We start from the raw sequence: 9481 nt of genomic DNA, 5'->3' as shown, positions 1-9481 counted from the left end.
AAGAGAAGAGACAGAGAGAGGGAGGGAGGAAGGACAGGAGTGGGAGAAGAGGGGGGTGAAGAGGGAAGAGGAGGAGGAGAGAATGAGAGGGTGGGAGGGAGGGAGAGAGAGAGGAGACAGGGATGGGGAGGAGGAGAGAGGAAAGGAGGAGGGAGGGGAGGAGGGAGGAAGAGATAGATAGAGACAGAGAGGGAGGGAGGAAGAGAAGAGAGAGGGAGGAAGAGAGAGAGGGGGGAGAGAGAAAGAGAGGGAGGGAGGAAGGGAGAGAGGAGACAGAGGGATGGGGAGGAAGAGAGGGGAGAGAAGGAGGGAGGGAAGGAGGGAGGAAGTGATAGAGATAGAGACAGAGAGGAAGGGAGGAGGGAGAGAGAGAGAAAGAGAGGGAGGGAGAGGAGAGAGAGAGAGAGACAGAGAGGACCAACCTTCTTTGAGCTTTTTTCAATGCTGTTGACACAGCCGGAGAACTTCCCGAGTGGCAATTAACATGCACAATGTAAACAAACAACATTAAAGGAAACCGTGGGAAGATAAACAGGGAAATTAGTAGACAGAAGAACCAGACTTTCAAATGAGATCCCTTAAAATGAGCTGCAGAGATTTTTATTTTTATTTAAAAAAAAAAAAACATTCCCCGTTGGGGGGAAATCAAATCCAACCCCAGGCGCCTCTTCCCAGCGAGGAGAAGATTTCAATTACCTTCCCGCGGAATTCGATCGACTAGAAAATGAAAGCGAAAAGCAACAGGGCGGCCATTGAAATCCTCCCCCAAGTGGCGCCGACTCTGAACGGGCCATGCTCACCGACCTCCGGGTTTCCTCCTGCATTCACACAACCACCTTACATCCGAGCTAATAAGATTGGCTCTTCATGTAGCATGCAGTGCTCAAACCAGTAAACCGGGTCGTAGCTTAATATCACCTGGGGATGCTCTGCTCCTAAACTTTTGGGATGTCCCCAATGAACTTTGCCAACCTCCAGCCCCGTTGCTACTCCTGGAGTGGGGGGGGGAACAAATCGCCTGCCGGTTCCCTGCTAGCCCCCCCCCCCCCAATATCACAAAAGGCCCTTTTATGTGCACGCTTGAAATGCAGCTCTTCTGGAGGCCTGTGGGTGGGTGGCCCGGTCAATTGGCCAGCCGGACGATTCCCTGCTCGGCCAGAGGACTTGGCTGGGAACAAGAGGTTAAAAGTTCCCTGCTTTGGAAGTAGCCACAATTGCTGCTGAAATGCTGGGCTCAGCATCTGGAGGGATGGGGGACCTCCCCCCCTGCAGCTGGATGGACGAGCGCCAGCAGCTCAGAGGAGTGGAAGGCACAATTCCCTACTCTCTCATCTCCCCCCCTGCTCCGGCTTCAAGACCACCTTAGGAGTCGTCCCCCCCCCCCAACTAACCCACCCAACGAGGCGTTTGGAAGGAGGCGATTCGGGTGCCATGCTCAGAGCTGGAGAGCAAATTAGAATTCTTTATTGGCCAAGTGTGAATGGACACACAAGGAATTTGTCTTTGGTGCAGATGCTCTCAGTGTACAGAATAGAATAGAATAGAATAGAATAGAATATATGGAGTGCAGTGCAGTGCAGTGGAGTAGAAATAGAGTAGAGTAGAGTAGAATAGAATAGAATATATGGAGTGCAGTGCAGTGGAGTAGAAATAGAGTAGAGTAGAGTAGAGTAGAATAGAATAGAATATATGGAGTGGAGTGCAGTGCAGTGGAGTAGAAATAGAGTAGAGTAGAGTAGAGTAGAGTAGAGTAGAGTAGAGTAGAGTAGAGTAGAGTAGAGTAGAGTAGAATATATGGAGTGCAGTGCAGTGGAGTGGAGTAGAAATAGAGTAGAGTAAAGTAGAATAGAATAGAATATATGGAGTGGAATGGAGTAGAGTAGAGTAGAGTAGAATAGAATAAAGAAGGAAGGAGAAAATAGAATTGAATAGAATAGAATATATGGAATGGAATATATCGAATGGAATAGAATAGAATAGAATAAAGAAAGAAGGAAGGAGAAACTAGAACAGAATAGAATTCTTATGGCCAAGTGTGACTGGACTGGAATTTGTCTCTGGTGCCGATGCTCTCAGTGTACATAAAGAAAATAAAATAGAATATATTCATTAAGAATAAAAGATACAACACTTAGTGATGGACAAGGTTACTAATAAGCTATCAAATCTTATAGGAAACAAATAAAACAAAATAAATGAAAGACTAGAAGCAACATGGTTTATAGTCATAAGTGGGGGAGAGGAGAGATACGAGGAAGGAAGAGAAGAATAATAGTAATACGTCTAGTAAATTACTGACAGCGTTGGGGAATTAGTTGTTTAGCAGAGTGATGGCATTGGGGGGGAAAAACTCTCCTTGTGTCTAGTTGTCTTGGTGTGCTCAGTGACTCGTAGTGTCGTTTTGAGGGTAGAAGTTGGAACAATTACGTCAAAGATGCGAGGGTCTGTAGCTATTTCCACAGCCCTCTTTTTGACTCGTGCAGTGCGCAGGTCCTCAATGGAAGGCAGGTTGGCAGCCCTTGTTTCTTTCTGGCCCAGGCTGCTGAAGGTCCACCCCAGAGGAAACCTGGAGGCCCAGCCTGGCATCTCCCTGACCCTTGGCCTTGGGTCTATAATTAAAGCCACCCTCCTTCCTTCCTCCGTCAGCAGGAAATGCTCAACCTCCCTTTCCTCCCCGTCATTATCCAGATTCTGATTTATTTGTTTTTTCCGTTTCCTCATGGGAAGGATCCTGACCCCACATACCCAGGCCATGCCTGGCTTACTGTCGCAACTCATGTTGTCAGCGATGCCCTTGGCTTGGACGGTTTTAACTCTGTTGGGGCAGGAAAGGGGGAGAATTCAGAGTTCCACCAGCAAAACAGCTTCTCTGAGCCTTGATGGTAGCCAAAGGATAGGGGCTCCCTAGCTGGCATGAAAAAAATCAAGCCCCCTTACCCCCCACACACCCCCCACACCCCAAATCAGGCATGTAGAGCCCATCTTGGCCAGGGCTTCTAACATCTACCAACATTTGCCAGATTGGTGCCCTGTTATTTTGGAACAGGAAGCAATGGTGAATTTTTTTTTTTAAACTATTGGTTCTGTGGGTGTGGGCTTGGTGGGTGTGGCTTGGTGGGCGTGGTTTGGGTGGGCGTGGTTTGGTGGGCGTGGCAGGGGAAGGATACTGCAAAATCCCCTTCCCACCCCACTCTGGGGCCAGCCAGAGGTGGCATTTTGCCGGTTCTCCGAACTAATCAAAACTTCCACTATTGGTTCACCGAACTACTCAAAATTTCGGCCCTGGTTCTCCGAACTACTCAAATTTTCATCTACCGGTTCTCCGAACTACTCAACATTTCCGCTGCCGGTTCTCTGAACTATTACTCAACATATCTGCTACAGGTTCTCCGAACTACTCAACATTTCCACTACCGGTTCTCCGAACTACTCAACATTTCCACTACCGGTTCTCCGAACTACTCAAAATGTTCGCCTACCGGTTCTCCGAACTACTCAACATTTCCACTACAGGTTCTCTGAACTACATCAAAATTTCCGCTACGGTTCTCCGAACTACTCAACATTTTCCGCTACCGGTTCTCCGAACTACTAACATTTCCCACTACCGGTTCTCCGAACTACTCAACATTTCCACTACCGGTTCTCCAAACTACTCAAAATTTTCGCTACTGGTTCTCCGAACTACTTAAATTCCACTACTGGTTCTCCAAACTACTCAACATTTCCACTACCGGTTCTCCGAACTACTCAACATTTCCACTACTGGTTCTCCGAACTACTCCAAAATTTTCGCTACAGGTTTCTCCAAACTACTCAACATTTCCACTACAGGTTCTCCGAACTACTTAAAATTTCCACTACTGGTTCTCCAATCTACTCAACATTTCCACTACCGGTTCTTTGAACTACTCAAAATTTCTGCTACCAGTTCCTGGAACTACTCAAATCTCCACTACAGGTTTCTCCGAACTACTTAAAATTTCCACTACTGGTTCTTCGAACTATTCAAAATTTCTGCTACCAGTTCTCTGACTACTCAAAATTTCCGCTACAGGTTCTTTGAACTACTCAAAATTTCTGCTACTAGTTCTCTGAACTACTCAAATTTCCACTACCAGTTCTCCGAACTACTTAAAATTCCACTACTGGTTCTTCGAACTATTCAAAATTTCTGCTACCAGTTCTCCACAACCTGTCAGAACCTGCTGGATTTCACCTCTGCCCTGGAGCAATACAAAGCATCCTCAACCTATGGAACTCCCTGCAACTAGAACTTTATGGAACTCCCTGCAATTAGAACTTGCTTAAAAAAAAAAAACAGGGCACTGATTCCTCCAGTTCTAGACTACAGCATGAGATGCCATAATGACGGTTTCTTGATTTGTTTGGGTCCACGCAGACCACCCACCCAAAAGGCTGGTGGTTTCTTCCATAAACTGAGATGAAAGATTGGGGCAATTCTAGCTCATTCACACACACAACATCCAGAGTTAAATGAGGGCGATTCACGTTTCTTTCTTGCGCTCCCCGCAGAGCCCGTTCCAGCTCCTGCAAGCTGCATTCCCACAACACGCTGGCCTGGCACGCGTCGGCTCGCTCGGGGTTCGACCGGTCGTGAGAACGGGCTTTGGCCAGGAAGCCCCGCTCCAAGCGGAGCCTCCCCCTTCAGGAGCAGCGTACCTGTGGCTCCTGCCCCGCGGGGAGGGGTGGAGGAATGCGGGGAAAGCTCGTCTCTTACCTGCGGGAGGCGAACTGGAGCCCCGCGCGGGTCCAGGTGCCGCTGCCCGGCCGCGGGAGGAGGAGGAGGAGGAAGAGGAGGCAGCAGAGCCGCGGCCGAAGAGGGGCGCGCAGAGCCGGGCAAAGAGAGCGCGTCCCGGGCCCTCTGCCCGCCGCCTCCATGCCTGTCAGCCGCCGCTTGTGCCCGCAGGCTTCGCGGCTGGTCCCGACGTTGGCAAGAGGGAGGAGGAGGAGGAGGAGGAGGAGGAGGAGGAGGAGGAGGAGGAGGAAGACGACAGAGGAAAAGGAGGAGGAGGAGGAAAGCAGAAAAGGCAGATGAAGAGGTGGTGGAGGAGGAAGGCAGAGGAAGAGGAGGAGGAAGGCGGAGGAAGGAAGAAGGAGGAGGAAGGCAGAGGAGGAGGAGGAAGGAGGAGAAGGAAGGAAGAGGAGGAGGAAGGCGGAGGAAGAGAAGGAGGAGGAAGGTAGAGGAGGAGGAGGAAGGAGGAGAAGGAAGGAGAGAGGAGAGAGGCGGAGGAAGGGAGGAAGAGGAGGAGGAAGGCAGAAGGACGAGAAGGAAGGCCCAGAGGGAGGGAGGGGGGGGAGGGGGGGTGGAGTGGGAGAGGAGGGAGGAGGAGGCCGGAGGAGGGGGGAGGGTGCAGAGGCGGAGGAGGGAGGAGAGGGGAGGAAGGAGAGGGGAAGGCGAGGAGAGGAAGGAGGAGGAGGAGGGAGGAGGAGGAGGAGGAGAAGGAGGAGAGGAGGAGGGGGAGGGAAGGGAGAGGGAGGGGAGGAGGGAGGGAGAGGAGGAGGGGGAGGAGGAAGGCAGAGGAGGAAGAGAAGGAGAAGGAAGGCAGAGGAGGAGGAGGAGGAAGGCAGAGGAGGAGGAGGAAGGCAGAGGAGGAAGAGCGATAGGCGGAGGAAGAGGAGGCGGGAGGGGAGGACGGCAGAGGAGGAAGGCAGAGGAAGAGGAGGAAGAAGAGGAAGAAGAGGGGTCCACTCGTTGCGCCCCGAGCTGCCCGGGCTCAATCCAGGTTTCCCCGCAGGAGGGCGGCGTGCTGACGAGCGCGGAACCCGGCGGCGGCGACGGTCGAGCGCCCCCCCCCTCTTTAGAGCAACATGAAAGGGGAGGGCGGCCGGCAGCTCCCCCTCCCACCCCCCCCACCCCCCGTGGGCTCGGTTCGGCTCAGGTCGCTCCCCGCTGAGGACGTGGCTTCCCAGCGCTCCGCGTGGCCGCCCGAGGCGTGGGGGGGGGTCTGCCTTGGATGCGCCCCCTCCTCCCCCCCCCCCCCCCGGCTGCGCCTTGCGTAGCTTCCCTCCTCTACGCCTGGCCTGCCTGCCTGCCGGCTCTCCCTGCTACGCCTTTGCCTGGTCGATCCTGAAGGGAGCTGCGTCCTCTGGGCTTGGTGCAACAGAGGGTCTACTGTCTGTGCCCCCCCACACACTCGCCCTCCCCTCACTTCCTGTTGGGGTTGAGTCCTATCCCAATTCCCAGATTAACAGAGTTGGAAAGGGACCTTGGAGGTCATCTAGTCCAATCCCCCCACCCAAGCAGGAGACCCTACTCCATTTCAGACAGATGGCAGTCCAGTCTCTTCTTGGAAGCCTCCAGGGATGAAGCTCCCACAACTTCTGCTCCATGGGTTGATTGTTCTCGCTGTCAGGAAATTCCTCCTCATTTCCAGGTTGAATCTCTCCTTGGTCAGTTTCTCTCCTTGGAGGCAAGTTGTTCCACTGGTTAATTGTTTTCACTCTTAGGAAATTTCTCTTTTAGTTCTAGGTTGAATCTCTCCTTGGTCAGTTTCCATCCATTCTCCTTGTCTGGCCTTCAAAGGTGCTTTGGAAAATAGCTTGACCACCCCCTCCTCTCTGTGGTAGCCCCTCAAATATTGGAAAACTGCTATCATGTCTCCCCTGGTCCTTCTCTTCACTAGACCAGCCATGCCCAGTTCCTGCAACCGTTCATCGTATGTTTGAGCCTCCAGGCCTTTGATCATCTTAGATAGATTCAGATTAACAGAGTTGGAAGGGACCTTGGAGGTCATCTAGTCGAATCTCCCCCACCCCACCCAAGCAGGAGACCCTACACCATTTCTGACAGATGGCAGTCCAGTCTCTTCTTGAAAGCCTCAGGGATGAAGCTCCCACAACTTCCAAAATCAACTTCTGTTCCATGGGTTGATTGTTCCCAGTCAGAAAATTCCTCCTTATTTCCAGGTTGAATCTCTCCTTGGTCAGTTTCCATCCATTCTTTCTTGTCTGGCCTTCGGGGGGCTTTGGAGAATAGCTTGACCCCCCCTCCTCTCTGTGGGCAGCCCCTCAAATATTGGAAGATGCTCTCCTGTCTCCCCTGGCAGTTCTTTATCCTAGGATGCCCACCCAGCTTGGACCAGCAGAGGGCGCTATGATCACCACTAAAGTCCAAATTCAAAATCCAGGTGAGATCTTTACTCGCTGTAAACTCGGGTAGGCAGGGGGAGATTTAGGTGCGGCTCCCCACAATGCTTTCTCTCTGCCGCCCCCCCCCCCCCAAAAAAAAACCTACCTGGCCCGACTCACTAAACGGAGCACGGAGAGCGGGACGATTTCGCTTCCAGCAATCTCATCGACATGTGAATGCTTTTCACACTCCCGAGAGTGAATATTCTGGTGTGTGTGTGTGTGTTTGTGTGATCTTGCGCAACTTCAGGCCGCCGTTCTCTGCAAAAGCAGACGGGCACCTGGAAAGTCTCGCGAGATAATTCCCCCCCCCCCCCCCCGCACCTCACAAAAGAAATTTCCGGTTTCCATGTAAAATTTTGCAAGCAAGACAGGAGGCTTTTGAGGCAGGGTGATTACGCTGCCTCAAAAGCGTCACATTGGTTCGTAAATGTTTTGGGCTTTGCGTGGCGCGTCCCCCTTTCTTTTCTTGGGGGGGTGGGTGGGGGGAGAAGAATGTCTCCACCACAATGGCGGACCTGGAAGCCATCTTTTCACCTTTTGGATTTCAGGCCTGCTGCATTTTCTACTGCGGGGAAAACGGGAAGGGGGAATTAGACAGAGTATGGGTGATATGTAGCCATAACAACATTCTTTCTCAGAAAGTCAAGGTCATTCCTGCAGCTGCGAATGGTGCGACTGGGAGGCATCTCCAGGTTGGGACGGTGCCTGATTGGGCCATGTGATGGGCTTGTGGGTGCTGGGGCAGGGACTTGAACTTTCTTTTGGGTGTGGAAAACGGTTCCACCACAAAACCGCGGACGACAAAATCGCGGTCGACGAAAGCGTGCATTTGACGTCATCACAGCGCGACGAAAACATTGCGCTGTGATCGAAAAATGTAAAATAAGCGAAAACCTTACCCTAACCCCCCCAAACCTAACCCTAAACCTAACCGTTAACCTAACGCTAAACCTAACACTAACCCTTAACCTAACGCTAAACGTAACCCTAACGCTCTAAACTTAACCCTAACCCTTAACCTAACCCTAACCCTTAACCTAACCCTAACCCTAACCCTTACCTTTATGTGAATCGGCTTGCTTTAATTTTATTTTATTTCAATTTTAATTTTTTTCGTCGCGCTGTGATGACGTCAAATGCGCGCTTTCGTCGATCGCGCTTTTGTGGACTGCGGTTTTGACGGGTCACGGGGGAAAACCCGGAAACTCTCAGATTCGGGTTTTCCCAGATGCGCCGACCTGACATCTCTAATGAAGTGGAACTCTGAGGAAACTCAAGCGTTGGGAGTCTTCCTTTTGTTAGAGGTGTCACTTGGAACCCCGACACACAATTCTTACCCACCTGGGCTTGGAAAGGATACAAGGTTGTCCTCCTTTAGCCATCCTGCGGCAAAGACTTTCAGCTTCTTTCTCCAGGTGCTTGGCTGTCCCTTTTGAAGCCACGAATACATTGCACCAGAATATTTGCCATACTTCCTCTCTCTGAGGGTACGTGCCCGTCCCACCAAGCCAGGCAGGGTGGGTTCCTCCTCTCGGTTAGATGTTAGAAGCGCTTTCTCTTTTAGGGACCTAACTGGGGCTCGGTCTCGACAATTTTTTCCTCTCTGGAAAACATTCTGGGCAAGGACACACAAATAGTGTTATCGTATCTGCACACTGTCAAACGCTCAGGGGACGAAGAACAGCCGTGTGCCATCAAATCTCCCAGAATGTTTTCCAGAGGGCAAAAAATTGTCGAGACCGAGCCCCAGTTAGGTCCCTAAAAGAGAAAGCGCTTCTAACATCTAACCGAGAGGAGGAACCCACCCTGCCGACCCTATGGAACGATCTCCCCGTGGAGATTCGTACCCTCACCACCCTCCAGACCTTCCGCACAGCCCTCAAAATCTGGCTATCCCGTCAGGCCTGGGGCTAAAGACTGTAACCCACCCGAATGGTATGAATGTTGTGTTTTTAATGATGTATTGTCCTACGTGTTAAATGTTTGTTTCCCCCCCCCCTTTTTCGAGTTGTAAGCCGCCCTGAGTCCCCCCAGGGAAAAGGGCAGCATATAAATAAACTTCTCAAATCTCAATCTCAAAATCAAGGAGACCTGACAAGGTTCAGGTGGGAAATCGATTTTTTTTTTTTTTTATTAATCTAGCAAAACTTGCTTGTCCCTAGAAAATTAAACTGGTTCACCCAACGGGTAAAAAGATTCCGAACCAAAGGAGATCCACCCCAACTAATCTTAAGACGCAAGATTACATCAAACCCAGACCCTGCGAGGGATCAGCCTGCTAGGGGGAAAAGACCCCGACGAGGAATTAAACCAAGCCACTTGCTGG

This window comes from Thamnophis elegans, chromosome 13 (genome assembly GCF_009769535.1).
Source record: "Thamnophis elegans isolate rThaEle1 chromosome 13, rThaEle1.pri, whole genome shotgun sequence".
Classification (NCBI taxonomy): domain Eukaryota; kingdom Metazoa; phylum Chordata; class Lepidosauria; order Squamata; family Colubridae; genus Thamnophis; species Thamnophis elegans.
Note: the sequence above shows the minus strand (reverse complement) of the source record.